Below are 22,518 nucleotides of genomic sequence, written 5' to 3' on the forward strand. Positions count from 1 at the left end.
AAGCGGTCTACACCGGCTTCTCTATTTGCACAGCCTCTCCCAGGGCTAAAAGCCACCCCCGTCAGCCGGCCCCGAGGTGGGAGAGCTCCTGTTTCTCCTGAGCAAAAGTTTAGCATGGGAGGTTACAGTTTTTTGATTCTGGGGCTACACTGGCTCCCCAGATTGCAAGAACAATGGGGGTGGGGAGAGGAGAGAGAGAAGAGGTGGAGGGGGGAGGAACCGCTGAGATTTGTTGGTTAGGGCCCTCTGAGCAATGTTAATGGAGAGGAAAGTAGAGCTTGCTCTCACTGTAGAGAAGCCAGCGGGGTGGGGTGGGGTGAGAGGACCTGGGTGCATCGAGGCCTGTGTTCTGCCTCCAGCTCCCACAGCCAGATGCTGAGCCTCTGTTCCTCCTCTCTGAAATAAGGGATGTGAGTATCTGCCTCCCAGAGTTAGTTTCCTCATCTCTAAAATAAGAGATAATATCTGCCTTTAGAATGTAATTGTTATAAAGTATAAGACACAGAGCAGGCACTCAATAATGGTAGCTGTCATTGGAATGATGATGTGTACCTAAGAGGAATTTTCCTAAAACCAAACCACCTGAAGTTGAACAAGGCCTTAAGATGCTTAACGGTTAAGAAATAGAAGTAAAAATAAAAAATTTAAAAAGAAATAATAGCAACAAACAATCAAAGATTATGGAAAACGTCTGCTCTTAAAGGTGTGCGCAGGGGCTGCAGGCTGCCCAGGCTGCCCACTGCATTCTCCTGCCCAACTTCAAGGAAAACCTGGCTGCATTTTCTAAACACGTCCACTAGGGCCACACGGGGGCGCTCGAGTCAATGCCTCGGATCCAGGCTTCCCATCCGCTTCCTCTGAGTAAAGTGAGAAAAGGCGTTGGAGGACGATGACCGTGAGCAGAGAGGTGCTACTGGATGACTGATTGCTTGGCCCACTGCCACCAAGGCAGTGACTCAGGCTGATCGGCCTTGGGTGTTTCAAAACTATGTGCATGCCAGCCTAAAAGGTTTTCCCCTCACTTTCTAAGCACTTTCCCAGCACCGTGGCCTGGAGCACAGGTTACTGTTATCACGCCAGGGGAGGGGAGCTCAAAGGATGGAGGAGAATTGAATTAATAAATGCAATTTACAAACAAACAAACAAAAACAACTTCCTAACGTGCCACAAGAGGAGCAAATGAATACTCCCAAAGAAGGACCTTGAAGGACAGTAGGCTGGGGGTGGGGGTAATAGCCTGTTCTTCAGTGTGTCACCACAGTGTCCTTGGCATGAAAGGCATGCTTGCCCTCAGTGCCTGCCAGCTCTGGTAGAGTCCAGCTTGAGATGCAGGGCAGCAGGCTGGCTCCCAAATAGAGCAGTGCTGAGCTTCTGGAACAGATGGTCTCCCACACCCACAGGCTATACCTTCACCAACCACTACATACACACACGTCCACACCCAGGGGACAGACCAGCAGCCCAAACACACAGCATCACCAGGCACAGCAAGGCACACGCAAGCCTGGGCTCCAGCTCCAGGGCACAGGTTGGCATGCCTTAAAGATGAGGATGGATCCCAAAAGCAGATAAATTAGAAGAAGGTGATTTAAATCACCAAACTATCACAGAAGAATTCAGTAAGCTGAGATTCTTTAAAAAATGATTTTAGAAAATAAAAATACATTTTTATTTTTTAAAACATGGAGTAGAATGTGAATTTTGAAGTATTAATATTATTATGTTTTAAGACAAAATAGTACTTCAAAGAGCTGAGGTCAGCTGGGGGTTGGAGGGTGTTCATTACCCTCTGCCCTCTTACCTGTGATGAATAAACAGTGCTTGCTTAATAAAAAGTCAATTAAAGCAGAAGATCATGCAAAAATAAGACATACATACTTTAAATATTTTAACTGACAGCATACATTCAAACTTAAAACATTTATCTGAAAAAAAAAATATATATATATTTATCTGAAAACACACACACACACACACACACACACACACACACACACACACCTCTTGGCCAATAATATAAGACTAAGGACTTTTCTTTATGCACTCTCTTTCATAGATAATAGATTATCTATGATTTCTAATTTAGATTTCTCTATAGTGGAACAAAAACTTAAAGATATTTATGAAACAATCCAAATTTAAAGTCTTTTTAGAGCTTATTATATATCCCTACCACCCTGCAGGATTTTACTGTTTTCTCTCACACACATAATTTGACAGTAATTTTATTAGCAACTCATCTTCATTGACTCTTTCCAACACATTCAACTTTGTTTTCATAGGAACTTTTTTTTCATGCTCATACTTCATTAGTTTAAATGAGACTGAATCAAATTATGTAATCACAAATAAGAACAACAAACACAAGTGACTTTTGATAAATACACAACTAAAACGCTAGGGACAGCACGGTGTTCTGGAGAACAGGCTGCTACACTATAACTGAGCGCTTTCAAGCATACCCTCGGGTATCAGTCAGAAGGACTAGGAGGCAGAGCTAATTTAGAAAGTCAGTAAAGTGGAGACAGGTTAAGAGAACATCTCCCCAACTTTAGTGGAAATGTCTGAAAATTCACAGACTCTGCATTTATAACATGGCCAAATTTATTAGATATAATTTACATGCAACTCTTCAGAAAAACAAATATGAAGGCCGAGTAAGAGGTGCCTACATCCACTGTACTTCCACCAGTCACCTGACCCCGTCACCACTGGCCCAAGTTAACATGGTTTCAAGTGCTGTCCAAATCCTAGGTCTGTGCTGCAAGCAATCTAGTTTATCTAGGATTTCAAAATTATTCCCAGTTTAAAAGGCAGTCACATTAAGTGAAAGGTAAAAGAGTAAAGCTTTTAGAGGAAAAGATAGGTGAATAGCTTCATGATTTTCGGGTGGACGGTACTTTCTTTAAATGGAACACAAAAGGTACTAACTATAAACAAAAAAAATGGATAAATTTGACTACATTTATTAAGAACGTCTATTCATCAAAATATATTCTTAAGGAGTGAAAAGGCAAGCCACGGATTAGAAGGTTCTTGCAACTCATGAATTCAACAAGGACTCATAACTGAATATATAAAGATGTCCTACAAATTGATAAAAAAAAAAAAAAGGCAGATAATCCAACTGAAAAATGGGCAAAAGACTTGAGCAGGCACTTCTAAAAGAAGACATCCAAATAGCCAAATACCTTGTATCACATACAAGGTGCTTATGAGAAATGCAAAGTTATCAAGTGCAAATTAAAATCAGAATAAAATCAAAGGATGTATAAAGAAACAGAATGTAGTATATATATAAAATGAAATATTATTCAGCCTTAAAAAGGAAGGAAATTCTGACACATGCTACAACATAGATGAGCCTTGAATACATTATGCTAAGTGAAATAAGCCAGTCACAAAAGGACAAATACTGTACCAGTCTACTTATATGAGGTATTTGGAGTAGTCAGATTCATAGAGACAGAAAGAAGAATGGTGGTTGCCAGGGGTAAAGGGAGGGGAAAATGAAGAGTTTGTGTTTAATGGGTACAGAGCTAAAGTTTGGAAAATCTAGAGATAGACAGAGGTGACGACTGCACAATAATGTGAAAGTACTTAATACTACTGAACTGTACACTTAAAAACAGCCAAAGTGGTAAATTTTAATGTTATGTATATTTTACCACAATAAGAAAAAAATTACACTGACAAACACATCCACCAGAACGGCTATAAGTGAAAATGAGATGAACAGGACCAAGCTTTGGGGGGGCTGTGAAGCAACTGGAACTCTGGCACACTGCTGGCGGGGTGGGGGAGGTGTAAGTCCGTACAGCCATTCCGAACACGGACAGTGTCTACTAAAGCCGAACGGCTGCAACCTTCTGACTCAGTAATCCTATTCCTAGGTATGCATGCAACACCAAATGAACAAATGTGTACATTTGTTCACCAAAAGATGCTGACTAGAATGTTCATCGCGGCATTATTCATACGATCCCTAACTGGACACAACCATATGTCCATCGAGAGAATGGAGATGTAGTCTCACAGTGAACCATTCTACAACGATGAAGATGAACAATCTACACACAAGAGCATGGGCAAATCTCATACGCACCGTGTTGAATGGAAGTAACCAGATACAAAAGAGTATGTGCCATATAAATCCACTGAAAGTTCAAAGCCAAGTAAAATTATTCTTTGCTTTTAAGAAATGAAGATGGCAGGAGGAAGGGGATGTTCTATTTCTTCATCTGAATGTTGATCACATCGTCTATTCACTTTGCCTCCTTGTGAACTATGCATTATTCTGTGTGTATATGTCACCTGAATAATAAAAAAGTTGACTTAAAAGAACAAAGTCAGTCATATGCAGCACTATATATAATGAAGTATTCAATTATGAAATATTTAAGACACAAGAGTGTGGGGACTTAAGCCATAATGGAACATTGGTGAAATGAAATAAGGCAGCTTCAGCGAGAGTATATCCATCATCAGGGAGTCATTTAGGAGTGTGGAAAATTTAGGTCAAGGAGCTGATAGCACCAGAAGGTGTTGTTAGAGCATCTACCATCTATGTCATACATCTTGGCCTCTAATCACATGGTGCCTTGTTTGTTATTTAAATGTCTTATCAGTGTTTCCCTTAACAGTAGGTCTCCCTGAAAGCAGGGACTCTGTTGATACTTCTCTAGTGTAAATCAGAGCCTAGCACAGGGCCAGGCATATCATAAACACTTGTTTAATAAAAATATACCATAATATTAGAATTATATGACAACAATAATAAATGTGTTTTCATCTAATGCAAGGACTTAGAAATATTAGAATATCTATCTAGGGGCAACTTTATAATAAACAAAGAGCTTGGGCTTTGCAGCATGACAGATCTTGGGCAAGTTATATAAAATCCTTGGCCTCTGCTCTGCAATCTCAAAGTGAGGATATTAGTGACTTCATAGGGTTGGTGCCAGGATGAAATAAATTATGAGATACAGTTGAGGAAATGGGGGATCAGGGACACAATTATGTGGCCAGCAGCACACAGCAAAGTATAGTAGTTGTCTTCTCCTAAAACCCGTATCCACTTCTGACCCTAAAGAAAAGACAAGAAGTGGAATCTGGATGCTTCTCCATGCTTCATCTCCTCAAATCTTCCTGAAGCCAGCTCCCAGGGAACTCCCCATCATGCCTTTCTGATCTGTCACCAGGATTCTCCTTTGCAGCCACAAGTTGTTTTTCATGAGCCAGATGCTTTATTAATTTCATAACTCAAGTCTTGATTAAGTTTCATAACTCATGGATAACTTGATACCCCAGTGGGCAGGGATTGGTTATGAAAAGCATTACAAATTTCTAAGCACAAATATGTACTCAATGTCACACTTAACTGTTACGAGCCTCTTGCCCAGGTCTCGTAACAGTTAACCAACACCCACGTGAGTCTCCCAATGCTGGAGGAGGCAGGTGTTGTGGAGTTCTCAGCCCTGCTGTAATCCTCAGAGGTTGTCAGTGTACGTATTGGATGGGGAGTCCAGAGACTGAGATGCAGTTCAATTCTGCCACCCTCTGCCTGTGAGATGGTGGGCCACGGACCTCCCCTCTTGGAGCTTTGATTCTCTTATCTGAAAAGTGAGGAACTGGATGCTCTGCTTCCTCCCTATTTTAGATCAGTTCAGGTTCTCTCTATTGTAACACAGACTGAAAAAAAAAAAGCAGCACATGGGGGGAATTTGCTGGGAGGATCCTGGACTGTCAACGACTCTAAGGAACCTCAAGCCACAGGAAGAGCAAAGCAGAGCTGTCCAGAACACCCCAGCAATGGCAGGTTGTGGAGCTGCCTTCTGTGGAGTTGTCAATGCAATTCAGCTCTAGGCAGCCACAAATTTTTGCGTCGGACAAGGACAAACAAACAACAGATGCATTAAGTGGATTCTAGGTGGAATAAATCATGTGAATGATGGCAATATATTCTCAACTACGAGGCAGCAGAGTTCATTATGGAGTAACTGCAACTGCCGTGTTCTCCACAGACCAAATACAGCTATGCAAATTGGGAGGTGGGCAGCGAGAGCCTTCCCTGAAGCCACCGGCGTGTGGGAGGGCTGTCCCGAGTCATGGATCAATGGATGGTCCCTTTCTCCCTAGCAAGGGGCAGGGTGGTGTCTGGGAAGAGCTCTGAATTTGGCTTTTGAAGACATGCTCTATATTTGTAAGATTCATTGAGAATCTAACATGAGCCAGCAAGCACTGTCCTGGCTCTGCCACTAGCTAACCATGTCAAGTTGGTTAAAATTTTTGAACACTGTTAAGCCTTCATTTCCTCATTTTAAAACTCATCTGTCGTACTAGGTCATCTCCAAATCTCTTATCAACCCATGTGCATTCCAAACACTGAAACTAACCTTCTTCTATTTCTAATGAACTCCATGACATCTTGTTCAGCTATCTTTAGAGTCCTCATGTCCTCATGGTGGGGTGTCACACAAACAGTAATCAGGTGACTGATGAGATGGATGAAAGTATCATCTGACTGCCAAAAAAGATCAGCGTCAGACCTGAACAGTAAGAGCAGGGTTCTCATACTATATTTGTCAGAAACCGTAACATACCATTTTCAGTTTGTCCATTCATGGATTCACTGAATGACTTGTTTATTCAATAAGCAAGTATTTGGTGCTCACCTTGGACCAGGCATTATGCTGGGCATTGCATTAGACCAAGGCCCTGCCCTCAGGGTCCTCGTGTGCTATATAGGAAACGCAGACCTACAATACTAGTCACATACAATACGACATGATAAGAGAAGACTGAGCATGCCGTAAGCAGAGGAAGAAGTCAGGAGAAAACGTGAAGAAAGATGCAAAACGAGACAGCATAATTGATGGAGTGAGGTCTTGGGATTAAGGATGGCAGACGGGGATGGAGCCAGAAGAGGACAGTATTCCCTTTAGTTTTTAGAAAAATCCCTAAGTTAAATAATTTCCAGGGCAAAAAGAACCCTTTGATAATTTGAGTCTTCTAAGTGTTTGTATTTGGAGGGAGTCAGAAGTGGGAGCTTCCTTTACCATCTTCACATCTGGCCACACCCCTAGACACTGCCTCCTTCTACCCTAAGGGGCAGCAGCTCTGCATCTTTTCTTTGATGATCCCTAAGCCTCAGTTCCTGCTGCCCAAGTTCAGTCCCATGGGAGGATGACTGGGAACTGAGCATGGTTTAAAAGTCACAAAATGGAGAGTACGCACAAGAGTAAAATTATTTATATATGGGCATCTTCCGCTGGGAGAAATTACTTCCTTATCACTCTTATATCTCAGACTAAGGTTTAAGCACAATTCACTTTTCGCTTTTCCATTTCAATTAGCTGCATATTTTTAGCATGTGTTATATAATGCTCATCTGCCCAAATTTGTTGGCTTGGGGCCTCTCCTTCCTTTCATTTCACTGGTAGATTGACCCACATGATGGGATGACAAGTCTGTAAATAGCCTGCCTGAGGAGGGGTGGATGAAAAGAGAGCTCTCGAGATGAAGTGAGGGTTTGTATTTGGCATGCCAGAGCTAAATTCATCCCTTCTAAAAGGGGAAAGCAAGAAGAACGCATAATTCCAAATTGAACTGCAACGCATTAGGAAAGGGCTGTTCCACCTACAATAAGCACGTGAAGACGAGAGGCACCAGACAGGTGGGGCTAGGCGCCCAGAGAGAGGCCCCCGGAATGCCACTGAGAGAGGCACAAAGGTGGCTGGCCTCAGCACAAAATGCTCCAGGGGCTCTGTGAGCTGCAGAATTGTCTAATGCTGTTTTTGCATATACCATATGCACAAGTTGCAAGCCTTTCTAGGAAAAAAAGTGCTCACCAGCACTGTCGATGGGGAGGCAGGAAAAAGCATGAAGTGGGAATGAGGAAACCTCACGCTAGCCCCATCTGTCATTAGCTCCTGTTGTTCTAGGGAGGACACTTCACGTCTCTCAGGATCAGCATCCTTGTGTTAAAAATATCTATCATCACTTCTATACATAGGGTTGCAGAAGGACTAAAATGGAATGATGAATGTGTCCAGAAAAGTATCATGTTATATTCAAATATAAAGCATTGTTGTTTTGAGTCTGAATCATAATCAATGATTACACTCCCCAGGTAAAATCTATGGATGGCGCTGAGGCTAAGCCACCTCCTCTCAGTGGTCACAGCATAAAACAATTACCTCTAGAAACAGAGCCTAGAGAAGCTTGGAGGGAGTTGAGCAGGAACCCTATAAGTCAAGGAGTTTAGTGCTGGGTTACTATCTTAGAGCCCCAAAGAAAGATACCCTTCCCCAGGTCCTGGGCTCATCGAAGGCAAGTCCACGTGCACTGGGACCCTTCAGCCCATCCATCCTCTTCTTCCTCTTCCAGGTTATGCAACAAGGCAACATTTACCACAGAAGGCACACATCTGAATGAAGCCTTGGATGTTTCAAAGACTACCTGAAGTCACTATGGAAAAAGTCTTTCCAGAGCTAAAGAAAAATAAAGCTGTATTTTTCCTGAGCATCCATCAGTAGTTAGCAATTATGGTTTTAGCAATTTGATAGGAAGACAAATATTCAACTCCTCTGCTGGAGAGAGTGCCAGCCTCTGTGAGATAAATGTGATCTGATTTGCAGTTCTAGAGATGAAATTCCCTCTTTAATGCCCCTCAGACTGAGCTGAACTGTGTAACATATGCCAGGCTGTGTACCTACCAGCAGTTACTGACCAGCACTTAGCATGCCTGGGTCCTGGTTAGGCACTGGGGTGCTGTAGAAAGTTATGGCCTTTGGGTCATACAGTCCTGTATCCATGTGGCTTTACTAGGTGACTGAGGGAGGTATTTATTTTGTTCATGCATCTGTTTTCAATTCTGTAATAATACTTGTTTCACAAGTAGATTGTGAAGATTAAATCAGATGATGTATATAAAGGAACACATTTTTTTTTTTTAAGTGTATATAAAAAGCACAGGGCTCGGCATGTTGAGAGGGAGTCAACGAATATTAATTTCCTTCCCTATCTAGATTCCGAACCCAGGGAAATCCAACTAAATGTGTTAGTTCACAAATTATATCTTTACTTTTAAATATCCCTTTTATCTAACAGCATCACGCTCCACACACACACTCACACTTGCACACATACACATTCTAACACCTTTGACTATCCTGTATCCTACTTTTCAACCCAAACTTATAAGCTCAAATTCTATTTCCATTTCTTATTTTCTCTTTCTGATACTATGTTATTAGTGTATAGTGTTTTTTTTTATCGGTTTCGTATCCTGCAACTTTATGAAATCTGTTTATTAGTTCTAACAGTTTTTTGATGGAGTCTTTAGAGTTCTCTTATATAATATCATGTCATCTGCAATAGTGACATTTTACTTCTTCCTTTCCAATTTGGATGCCTTTTATTTATTTTTTCTTGCCTAATTGCTTGGGCCAGGACTTCCGATACTATGTTGAATAAAAGTGGCAAAAATAGGCATCCTGTCTTGTTTCTGATTTTAGAGGAAAAGCTTTTAGCTTTTCACCACTGAGTATGTTAGCTGTAGGTTTGTTGTATACGGCCTTTACTATGTTGAGGTATATTATCTTTATACTTGCTTTAAGAGTTTGTACCATAAATGAATATTGAATTTTGTCAAATGCTTTCTCTGCATCTCTTGAAATGACCATAAGATTTTTATTCTTCATTGTGTTAATGTGATATGTCACATTGACCGATTTCTCAATATTGAACCAGCTTAGCAACCCTGGAATAAATCCCACTCGATTATGTATGATCCTTTTAATGTATTGTTAAATTCAGTTTGTTAATATTTTGTTGAAGATTTTTGCATCTATGTTCATCAGAGATATTGGCCTCCAATTTTCTTTTCTTGCAGCATCCTTGTTTGTTTTTGGTATCAGGGTAATGCTGGTCTCATAAAATGTGTTTAGAAGAGTTCCTTCCTCTTATATTTTCTAGAAAAGTTTGAGAAGGATTGGTATTAATTCTTCTTTGAATGTTTGGTAAAATTCATTGGTGAAGCTGTTTGGTCCTGGACTCTGTTAGGAAGTTTTTGACTGCTGATTCAACCTCTTTACTAGTAATTCATCTGTTCAGATTTTCTATTTCTTCATGATTCAATCTTGGTAGGTTGTATGTTTCTAGGAATTTATCCTTTTCTTCTAGGTTGTCCGGTTTATTGGTGTATAATTGTTCATAGTAGTTTTTAATGACCATTTGTATTTATGTGGTATCAGCTGTAATATCCCTCTTTCATTTCTGATTTTATGTGAGTCTTTTTTTTTGGTGAGTCTAGCTAAAGGTATGTCAATTATATTCGTCTTTTCAAAGAGTCAGCTCTTAGTTACATTGATCTTTTCTACTTTTCTTTTAGTCTCTATTTCATGTATTTCGGCTCTAATCTTTATTTCCTTCCTTCCACTTACAGTAGAAGTACGGGAAAAGTCTCTTCAATAAATAGTGTTGGGAAAATTGGACAGCTACATGCAAAAAATGAAACCTGAGCACTATCTTATACCATACACAAAAACCAACTTCAAAATGTATTAAAAACTTGAATGTAAGACCTAAACCCATAAAATTCCTAGGAGAGAACATAGGCAGTAAGCTTAACATACATTGTGGCAATAATTTTTTGAATCTAACACCAAAAGCAACAATAAATAAGTGGAGCTACATCAAACCAAAAAGCTACTGCACAGTAAAGGAAACCATCAATGAAATGAAAAGGCAACCAACTGAATGGGAAAAAATGTTTGCAAGTCAAGTACCCGATAAGGGCTAAAGTCCAAAATATATTTAAAAAAACTTATACAACTCAATAGCAAACAAACAACCCCCCCACAAACAATCCGATTAAAAAATGGACAGAAGATCTGACTAGACATTTCTCCAAAGAAGATAAACAGATGGCCAACAGGTATATGAGAAGATACTCTACGTTGTTAACCATTAGGGAAATGCATATCAAAACCATAATGAGACATAGCATGCCTGTTAGAATGACTATTATCAAAAAGGCTAGAATAACAAGTGTTGGAGAAAAGAGAACTCTTGCGCACCATTACGGAAAAGTAAATTAGTGCAGATACTATGAAAACAGTATGGAGGTTCTTCAAAAAATTAAAAAAGAATTACCATATGACCCAGCAATTCCACTTCTGGGTATTTACCTGAAAAAGCTAGCTAGCTCAAAAAGATGTATGCACCATCTGCCCCCGCCATGTTCACTGAAGCATTAGTTACAATAGCCAAGATATAAAAACAACATAAGTGTTCATTGATAGGTGAACGGAAAAAGATATTGTGGTATGTATGTATGTGTGTGTGTGTAAATACGTGTATAAACACAAACAATGGAATATTTATTCAGCTATAAAAAAGAATGAAATCTTGACATTTGCAATGACATGGATGGATCTCAAGGACATTATGCTAAGTGAAATAAGTCAGATAGAGAAAGACATACTATGTTATCTCTCTTATATGTGGAATCTAAAAAAATTTTTAAAGTAAAAAATATTTCATAGGATACAGAAAGATTGATGGTTGCAAGACAAAGGGTATGGAAGGTAGGAGAAATGGGTGAACTGTTTTTATTTTTTTATTTTAAATAAATTAACTTTAAAATTATTAACAAGCCAAATCCAGCTGTATATAAAAAGAACTATACACCATGACCAAGTGGGTTTTATCTCAGTAATACAAGGCTGGCTTAATATCTAAAAAACAATATATATAATACACAATAATGACAAAAACAATAGAATCATCTCAGTAGAGTCAATAAAGCATTTGACAAACCCAACATCCATTCATGATTTAAAAAAAAAAAAATCATTTTAAAGACTAAGGACAGAAGGGAAAATCTTTAATCTGATCCAGAGAATCTATGAAACACACATATCTATCGTCATTCTTAATGGTAGAAGACTGAATGCTTTCCTCCTAATGTGAGGGCCAGCTTTTGCCACTTGTCTTCAACATTATATTAGAGATTTCAGTCAATGCAAGAAAGGAAGGAGAAAAAAAGAAAGAAAAGAAACAATGGCCTCTAGATTGCAAAAATAATACCGCCTTTATTCACAGATGACAATCCTATATGGATAAGTCTCAGAAACATTAGAATAAGCTACTTTAACAAAGTTGCAGGCTACAAGGTCAATTTATAAAAAAAAATGAAATAGATTATATAGAAATAAAAATACTATAATGGATAATTATTAAAATACTATATATTTATAAATATATAGAAATAGTATTTCTACTTACTAGCAAAGAAAAATCTAAAAGTGAAATAAAGTCAATTCATGACTTTATTTCAAAAAGAATAAAAAGAATAAAATACTTAGAACAAAAAGAATAAAATACTTAGAACAGTTAAATAATACACAAGACATGTACACTGAAAACTATAAAACATTACAGAGAAAAATTAAAGGAGATGTAGATGAACAAAGAGAAATTTCATGTTCATGGACTGAAAGATTCGATATTAACAAGATAACACTTTTTAATAATTGATCTTCAAATTGAAATCGATCCTTACCAAAATCCCCAGAGGCATTTTTGTAGAAATTGATAAGCTGATTCTAAAATGTATGTGAAAAACAAAGAACCTAGAAGAGCTCAAACAATTTTGAAAAAAAGGACAAATTTGGAAGCCTCATACAATCAAATTTCAAAACTTAGTACAAGCCACAGAAATTAAGACATTGTGGTACTGATGCAGGGATAGGCATGTAAGACCAGTGGAACAGACTTCAGAGACCAGAAATATATATTTTTGTTTACTCAGTGCTCAACGAAGGGGCCTAGACCCTTCAAAGGGGATAGGGTAGTATTTTCAACAACTATTGCTACAGCAATTGAATATCCGCATACACAGTGATGGACTTGGACCCTCACCTCACATTATATATACAAATTAACTCAAAATGAATTATAAACCTAAATCTCAGAACTAAATTATAGAACTTGTAGGAGAAATAATAGGAGAAAATCTTCAATATCTTGGGGTGGGCAAAGGGTTCTTAGGACACCGAAACATAATCCATAAAAGAAAAAAAAAACTGATTGATTCATCTAAATTAAAAAGTTTTGTGCTTTGATAGAAAAGACAAGGTGAGCCACAGATCGGGAGAAAATATTTATAAATCATACATTTAATAAATGACTTGTATCTGGAATATATAAAGAACTCAAAAAAATTCTATTTTCAGAAATCTTTTCTGGCACCCACAGGATCCCCTCTCTGTCTGAACGCTTCTAGCCATGAGTGTCCATGCCACTCATTTGATCCTCACTGACAAGAGATATAGGGGTGTAATTAAAACACACAAACAAAAAATACGTTGGCTTACAAATCCTTTTTCAAAGTATCTCAGTCTTTCAACTGGAGATAATAACACCTAATCTATCTCACAGTTTTGCTTTAGCCTCAAATGAGATTACCTGTATAGACGAGCTTGTAATCTGCCAGTACTATGTAAGCACAAGGTTTCCTCCTCTTCATCACTATCACCACCGCTATCATCACCACCATGACTACTTCAATAATCATCACCATCATCGCCACCCAACCATAATCATTATCATAACTGCCACTAACACCATCATCACCATCATTGCCACTGCCATCACCGTTGCTGTCACCAACATCATCGCAGCAACCACCACCACCACCATCATCATCACCATCACCACTACCACTACCTCCACCTCCCACCACCACAACATCATAGCACACAAAGCATCCTTAGGATGTGGGTACTCACATAACTCCTAGCTCCTTCCTGACTTGCTGTGTAATAGGAACTCATTTGTGTCAGGCTTTTCTTTGAAGAAAGTGGTTATGTATGACAGTTGGCCTGAAACAAGGAGTGGATAACCCCTCTGCCCCACACACCCTTGGCCAAGGCCCTGGGGAAAGGAGAATTCAAAATCAGCCAGCCAAGTTTCCATGCATATCATTGCAAGCCCCAGCAAACTCAATCAGCTGCTGAGTAGCAGACAGAAAATTCATGCCTGCCAAACTTGTCATTTCTCAACATTTCTGAGTTATTTATGCTACACAAGTCTGTGAGATTCAAGTCCCCAGTTTCCTGGCATGTAGGAGAATTTGGCAAAATGCTTTTCTAGAAATTCCCCACAGAAGGTGGACGGCACTAAGGCTTCTAATATTCCACCCTGCTAAACTCTCCCAATCTGATTCCACCCACTTAAATAAGTCTCTATTCCCCCACTGAACCCCACCCTCGAGGTACCCCTGTATCAGGGCCAGAAATGTCTACCCCATCATTATGTCTGCTTCTGGAAAACCTTGAAGTCCTTGCCCCAGTCCCACCTGTTGCTGGAAGTCTGCTGAGGTTTTCCCGGCCCACAATGACTGACAGAAGCATTCTCTCATCAACGTCATAGATTTAGCTCTTGAGAAGAGTAACCTCAGTCGAAGTGATACCTGACCAGCCTGTGTGCTTCCCAGCATACTCCCTTGGGTTCACTGCTGAGCTGGATGTATCTTAGGTACACAGCAAATTCTTGGTAATAAGTGATAATAAAAATGCAGGATGCTTAGAGAGGTCAGGTGAAATGAGTATCAGGCCAATCTGCTAGTTTCCAGGGCCTGTAAGAAAGGAGAAAACCTTCACCCTTCAGTATAAATCATATGGCTCAAAAATGAGAAAGTGGACACCTTAAAGAACAGTCCTCAAGCTCTGGTTGCCCAATATGAGGCTCCAGGTATTTCTCTACTTTAAGACTTTACCAAGTTTACCCTTGAAGCAGGGTTGGATACCTTTAAAACACTCTGCCCAGCATCATCTGCCCTATTCTTCAGGGATCCTCAGTTTTCCTTCACTGAGCCTACCAGAGAACTCTGACTGCTCAGCCCTGGCTGCCAGGGGCCCTCAGCCTGGACCCTTGTCCTCTATACTCAGCTGTCTATATCCCAGCTGGCTAATGAGCCCTGAGGCATCCAGAGCTCTGCTAGTTTCTGTACAGCCCAGGCCTGGCTTTGGTAACTGGCCTGTGTCCTCACTGTATCTGCCCTCAGTCCAAGTTCCAAGTTCTGCATTCAGCCTCGCTTCTCCCATCAATCGCTTTCTTTGGTACAGATCGAAACACTAGTTTCCTCAACATTGTTGGAGCCCAGTAATAAATATAACAACAGTATCTCTAAGTAACATTTACTGAGCACGCATTATTTGTGAAGTATTCTTCCAACACTTTATACGCATTCACCATTTTAAGCATTACAACAATCTGATGAGGCAGGGAGATGGGTACCATTTTCCCTGGTGAGTTAAATAACCAGCCAAGGTCCCACCTCCAGGAAGTGGCAGAGCCTGGATTCAGTCTGGGCTGGAGTCTGCACCCCAGCCTCTCTGTTTTCCTGCCTCCGCAGAACACCCACAACGGTGAAGAACGCTTCCATTCAGCTGACCCCAACAATCACTGTTTCTTAGTGTCTCCTCTGCTTTCAGTCCTTCATCTTCCTATTAAAAAACAACTGGTCTGGGATAGAAAGCCTCGAATTTGGCATCAGAATTTCTTTCTTCTAGTAGCAGTAGGTGTATTTGTTTTACCAAATCTCCCCAAACAAAAGTATATTTGTTTTCCTTTGTCACAATGATCAAGAAACGAACTATTTAGCTACTAAACGGCCAGGCCGGGGATGAAGAATCAACATCACTGCCCCTTACCTACCCACAAGGAGAGGCTTATAGATCTGGAGATAGGCTGTGCTACAAAAGTCAGCGCTTAATTATACACCACCATACATCATTCCACATGTGTCTGCTCACCTAATCTTGGGGCAGAAATCATGTGTCTTACACTTCTGTATCTATCGCAGCATCTGAAACTGGGCTGAGAACAAAGAAAAGGTGAAAAATACACTTAACTGATTGATGAAAACTGGCATGTCCCCAGGCTCTGCTCCACCTCAAACGTTGGTGTCCAAATGACAATTTACAGACCAGAGTCACAGATCCTACCCACCTCACTTGGCATCTCTATCCCAGACCCCACTCTGTGAGTCTCAAGGAGCTGGGCTCATGGATGGCTCACTTGGATACTGTTCTGGGAACAAACACACTTGTCGGCAGAATGACTGCTTAGATTCTTCCAAATTATCCAGCATGCCTATCTCCAGATCTAAAAGCTATCGAAACCTGAAGAAGAGGTAAATGTGTCACAGAATCAACCCAGGAGTCCAGAGACCTGTAATTTCTACATTTCCTAAAAGACTTTTAGTGCCAGAGTTCTCACAGGAACTTTCTGAAATGCTCTCTACTTTGTAAAGTCTGGTCCTCTAATTATTTTCCCCCATACAAATAAACAGTCACTCCAAGGAAAATTCAAAAGCACTATTTTCCTTCCCTCCACTATAAGCACAAAGGCTCAATTTCTGTTTCTTTACGTTATCTGCTTTACAGAAGGTGTATGTTATTTTCTTCCCTCTTATATCCTGAAGAAAGAATTGCCAATCCCTGTAAACCTGGGGGTATCAGGACATAATCTTTGTGCACTTATTATTGCCAATGACTAATATGTGAAGGCTGTACCCTCAAGTTACAGGGATTTACCGTAAAGTCAGAGCAGCAAGAGGAAGGGTTTGTTGGTTCTTAGGCGTTCAAGCACATCCCAGCGCCAGATGAGATACGCACGTTTTCACCGTGTGGTCTCAACTCCTCGATAATCTCCAGGCAACCCAAAGCCAGCTGCTTAGCAACACAAGTCGGAGGATCAGCTTAGCTCCTGTGCCTCTACTGAAGAGCAATTCTTGCCTGGAGGTAAGCATGGGTCCGCGCTGGAGGCACCCTGGGCAGCCAGCCGCCAGGCAGAGACCAGCCACGTGGGGTGCGAGCAGCCCAAGAGAAAGAGTTTAATGAAGGCAGCCAGTGAGAAGGGAGTGGGTGGCAGGTTGTCCAGAAGTTAAAGGAAAAATTCAAAGGGAGGCACAGGTTACAATTCCAGGGAGGAGTCAACTCCCTCCAGGGAGCCTGGAGCACTGCCTTGCACTTATCTGCTTATCCCTCCGTCTTCCTCTCCAGACTCTACGCCCCTCGAGATCCAAAGGGCTTTGGCTTTAGAAAGGTCTCCTAGCCGCTCAGCTAGTACAAATAATTTTGGGGCCTCTAGTCCAGCTATTTTCCACTGAATCACAATAAACACAATTAGAAAGCTAACAGAAATTTGTGAAACCACTATTTGACAGATTTTTATGAAACTCAAGCTTCTGCAGATGCTGTGAGGAATAGAAACAAGAATATAGGATCAAGGAGCATGTGGTAATTTTGGACCTAGGATACCTGGCTGGAGAGCAGACGCTACTGTTAACCAGCTCTGGAACCATGCAAAAAGTTCCTCCCAGGCTCCGTTTATAAAAGAGGGATAACAGTGCTTGCTCTGTTCACCCCCTGGGTTGTTGTGAAGAACAAATGAGAAAACAGGTGGCTGGAGAAAGTTTTGCCTTTCTGTGGAGCTGTAATATCAATAGTATAACAGAGCAAGGTATCAGCCCTAGGAAAGTGCCAGACTGGATGCAGAGAGACCAGTACATGAAGCAATGCCAAATAGTAAATGGGTGCGTGGCGAAGCTGCAGGCAAAGTCGTTGAGGGACTGGATCCTTTCTTTTTTCTCTTTTCCCAGTTTATTCACCTCTCGCCTGAAAGCTGGACAATGGCAAGCACAGGAAAGCAATTCACACTAATCCAGAGGGTCCTCCTGCAGGACAGCTCTTTTCTCGTCAGTCTTCATTGGTCTGAGTCCAAACCAGTTCTGTGGATTTTAATTATCCAAGGCTACAGCAGTTGCCCAGGTCAGTGACAGCCTCAAACTGATGTCAACACAGAGACACTTATGCCACCTCCATCCCAGATCTTTCAGCCTAACCTCCCAGAAGAATATCGGCTCATTAGCAACCACATTGCAGTAGAAGGTACACTTAAGAAAAGAAAGTCCCAAGGAGGAAGAAAACCCCTATGCGGAAAAGGTTTGTTTTTGAGATTTCAGAGAACCTACTCACCTGTAACCTCATCTGAACCTTAGTTCATTTTTCTTCTGTATGGGCACATGTGAATAAATATTATCTATAATTCTATCTCCACCAACTATCAAAATGCCAAATATCAAAAACAATTCAGAAATCAGTTAACTGCCTCCATTTATTACACATCCAAATTAATCTAGTCCAAGGCAATAAAAACGTATTGAGTCCTTTCTGGGTGCCAGGAGGCATCACACCAGGAGGAGATATCTAAATGAAGACGACACTGGGTCTCCCCTCACAGGTCTCACAGAAGGCTGTGGCCCAGGGCCGTTCTATAACTCCACTTCTGTGTAGAGCTGCACATGTGGAAAGTGATAATGTTTGATTGTTATCAGGGGTAACTGGATGAAGCTGCTCACACCAGAGAAGACAGGCCCACTGGCTCTGGCCACCAAAACCTCCCTGTCAGCTTACCCTGGCTCCACTGTTTACTAGCTGTATCACCTGGGGCAAGTGACCTAGCTGCCCTGTGGCTGAGTTCCTCAATCTAGAAAATAATAGCAAATAACTCATTGACTTGTTGTGAGGAACAAACAAGCTATTACATCTGACACTTATAAAACAGTGCCAGGCACAGAATAAGTGCTCAATTTAGGTCAACATCATTTTCCCCATCTTTCCTTTAAGAGGGCCTTGTTAACTCCTTTTATGCAACTGTACCTTATTCATTTTTATTTCCTATAATCCTTGACCACAATTTCTCTCAGAGTTGGTAGGAATTTGAGCAGCTTCAACTCCACATACATTTCCCCTGGGCAGCAAATCTCCTTTTAACAGAAACTTCAGTTTTACTAGGGGCTTTGCCATGGGAAATACACACTCTCTCCCACAGGTTTTGTTGGCCCATATTCTTCAATTTCTCTCGGTTCATTGAAGACCTCTGCCCAATCAATTAATTTCTATTCTGTGGCAATGGTTTTAGGTAAACTTTTCAGGGCAGGAACTACTTTCAGACAGCCTTGTTTCCCACTTGTGTCTTACAGAGCTCGCAGCCCTGTTATTTCACGGGCTCACGTCAGCAGCAATGAGCTGAGGGCCTGGCTGTGTGTTGGGAATGCCTGAATTATAGGCATGTGCATGGCGAGAGGGGGCAAGGGAGAAGTAAGGGGAAAAATTATTTGGTTAATTTAAAAAAAAAATTATTGAGATGTAATTCATATGCCATTAATACATTCATTTAAAGTGTACAGTTCAATGGATTTTAGTACATTCACAGACATGTGCAAACATCACCATAGTCAATTTTAGAAGACTTTTACCATCTCAGTAAGAAACCTCTTATCCTTTAGCTATCACTCCCTTAATCCTCCAATTCCCCACCACTCACCCTAGCCAACCACTAAGTTATTTTCTATCACTACAGATTTCTCTACTCTGGACATTTCATATGAATGAGGTCATGCAACGCATGGTCTTTTGTGTCTGGCTTTATTTTCTTACTACAGTATTTCCAAGGTTCGTCCATGTTGTGCATGTATCAGGACTTCGTTCCTTTTTACGGCTCAGTAATATTTCTTTGCATGGATAGTCCACATTTTCTTTATCTATTCAGTAGTTGGTGGACATCTGGGTTGTCTCTGCTTTTTGACTGGTATGAATAATTCTGCTACAAACATTCAAGTACAAGTTTCTGTGTGGCCACATTTTCATTTCTCTTGGGAATATACCTAGGGGTGGAATTGCTAAATAACGTGGTAATTCTACATTTAATCAACTGAGGAACTGCCAGACTGTTTTCCAAAGCAGGTGCAACATAACACAGTCCCATAATTGGTTAATTATTGAATAGACAGTTAGAAAGCCTAAAGCTTTGAGGCCTTCGTGTGTATACTCATTCACCTTCTAAATTTTTATCCTCAAGCTAATGTCACTTTACTTTCTTCCACGAAAACTTAGAAACAAAGTTTTTCTCTTATCAAAGAGAAACTTGACTTTGAGGTTGTTTAGACTCTGCCTGAACATCGAAGAGTATAGCTGTGTTCCTCACCTGTCAGTGGGGCGACTAGTTCTTGCCCTACTGGCCCTGGGGCTACAGAGGATTAGGATGACGGGAGAGTATTTGTGCTAGTTGGGCACATCATGCACTCATGTGGAAACAAAAGATCTGATGGCCAGCCCAAGGTCACTAGACAACTAGTAGGGCCAGGATGAGAGAAGCCAGTTCTTGCATCCCCAGTCCCTTCCACTGCAGCCAGTGTCTTTGTTTAGCTCATCCACCTCCTTTCCACACTTAATGGACACGGGTGCTAGCGCTTGCCTGAACAGTGAGGATGCCACACACGTGTTTGTTTACCTCTTTGAGAGAGGTCCTTACATTTAGTTCCTTTGGCCTTCATTTGTCAGAACGGACCTCATGCACGCCACGGTCAATGTCCCTAGGTTGTTTACTTTGCCTTTCTCCATCTCCTACTCTATAGCCACAGACGGCCTAGGTTTAAAAAAAAGAAAGATGATTCCCAACAATGATCTGTGTTCTCTTGGGCTGCCTTCCTCAGCTTTTCCATGGCCTTTGCCTCCTGGTAGCCTTGCCCACCCTAGGTTTTCTCCATGTTCTCCAGAGCATGAACCAAATAGCACTGAGCCCCCATGAGTGCCAGCTCACCATGGGAAACAGAAGTAAGGAGAAGAGGCACAGGCTCTTTCCTGGAGGAGGAGGGTCCCCAAATTCAGGCCCAAATGAGGCATAAACACATACTTCAGTGGAAAGGCAGCAAATCAAGTGAGACTGGAGGGTAGAAGGCCAACACCTGACATTCAATGGCTTTCCTGTGGTCTCCCTCACCAAGCAATTTGGGGATCACATGCTTTGGAAAGGAAGAAGACCTCTGGGGCCAAGCCAGTGCTGGAGGATCCAGCTCAGCCTGCCCACACCTGGTCTTTTAAGCAAAACTGACGCTAACAACTGCCTCTCTACTTTCATTCCCTTGACGGGCTATCTGTGCTATATCATCCCATGAGCCCAAGTCAGCCTCTATTTTCCACCCCTCCCCATTCCTTGTCTCCCCATCCCTGATGTTCTCGTTTTTTAAATAAACTAAAGTGAAACCAGCTGTTTCCGTATAACAACCTTGATTTACATAAACCTTCCTATCAAGCCAAAATGAACTGGCTCCTGGCCTAACTGTTCTGAAACTCTTTCTGGGTGGCTGTCAGTCCCAGCTGTGACACCCTGACCACTGCCATATCCTGCCAGCTTCCTGCGTGAGTGCATCTAGGACCCTGAAGTAGCTTACGAAGGCTTCCCTCCCTCCTCACCCTTCAGCCATCCCCAATACTTTGATTCCAGCCAGAAGGCTTCTAATCCACAGAAGCCTTCTCCACGCTTTGGCCCACTGTGACCCCTTCTTAAGCACTGTCTATATCAGCCCTCTGCCCCCAGCATTCATTTTCATCTGCCTCTGACATCTCTTGAATAGCTACCTTTTTCTATTATTTTCATCATAAACACTACATAAGATAATTAAAGAAAATCTGGGAAATTAAACAGGTGTGGAAGAAAATTCATTCAAAATTCCACCATCCAAACACAACACACTTAGTATTTTGGGGTTATTCTCTCTTGTGTGCGTGTCTCTGTGTGTTTATTTCCACCACAGATTTTGCCTTGCTCACTTTTTCAGTTCTGCCCCTCTCATATGTCTACTTAGAAAGGGAGCTCCTTGAAGACCAGGGGTGTTTAACGTGAAAGAGGAACAAAACCTCTGAACGGAGCTGTGAGGCCTCCAACCTCTGCAGTGTTCTGTATAACATAGTCTGTCTCCTGGGCTTCTGCAAAACACAAGCTCGTGGGACAGGCTCTGTCTGAGACATGCGCTTTGCCCCTCCCTCCCCACTGCCCCCTTGCCAACCTCCGCCCCCTAGCAGGCTCCTGTAAGCCTCAGACCCAGCTTTCACCAGCCCCACCACAGAGGACTCAAGTCAGTAATAAATCTGGCCCATGAAAAATAATTCCTATATGTGCCTTTTGTTTCCAGCTGGTGGACAGATTGGTTTACTATACACAACCATGAAAGCTTTAGGGATTTGGGCTGAATTTAAATCATCTGGTTTTAAAGGAACTACAGAAACTTAAAAATGATTTAAATGGTGATTTTTCTCTCCTCCCATTGCATTAATTGTCTAAACTTTTTTCTGGTCTTTAATGCTACATGGACTTTTATGATCATCATCTAAGGATGCACGTTGGCACTCATTGGCCTTAATGACAACAGCTACCTTTACCTTGACTCTGGTCCTATCTTCCTCCACTGTTCTTGCAAAACATTAGCTGAATAGTAGAGGCTTAATCTCAAATGTGCACTGTTAATAATACTGTTTGGTACAATGATCAAGAGCTTAACTAAACATAAATGAGTTACGATTTTGCAAAAAGTTAGAGTAAAACACTATTAGGGACTAGACATGAAGAGGCAAAGCTGAAACCCATCTTTCAAACTCCCCACTC

The 22,518-nt window shown here is 41.2% G+C and overlaps 1 protein-coding gene and 1 long non-coding RNA gene across 2 annotated transcripts in view; one reads left to right on the forward strand and one right to left on the reverse strand.

Moving 5' to 3' along the window:
* The window catches only part of LOC112477905, a 5,106-nt gene extending 762 nt beyond the window's left edge, over nucleotides 1-4,344 (forward strand). The window contains exon 2 of the long non-coding RNA XR_003045660.1: nucleotides 3,894-4,344. This is a non-coding gene — a long non-coding RNA (uncharacterized LOC112477905). The remainder of the gene's footprint in view (nucleotides 1-3,893) is intronic.
* Nucleotides 1-22,518, reverse strand: part of PRKCE (protein kinase C epsilon) — a 449,749-nt gene that overhangs the window by 195,033 nt on the left and 232,198 nt on the right. The window lies entirely within an intron of this gene.

This window comes from Pteropus alecto, unplaced genomic scaffold, assembly GCF_000325575.1.
Source record: "Pteropus alecto unplaced genomic scaffold, ASM32557v1 scaffold131, whole genome shotgun sequence".
Lineage (NCBI taxonomy): Eukaryota > Metazoa > Chordata > Mammalia > Chiroptera > Pteropodidae > Pteropus > Pteropus alecto.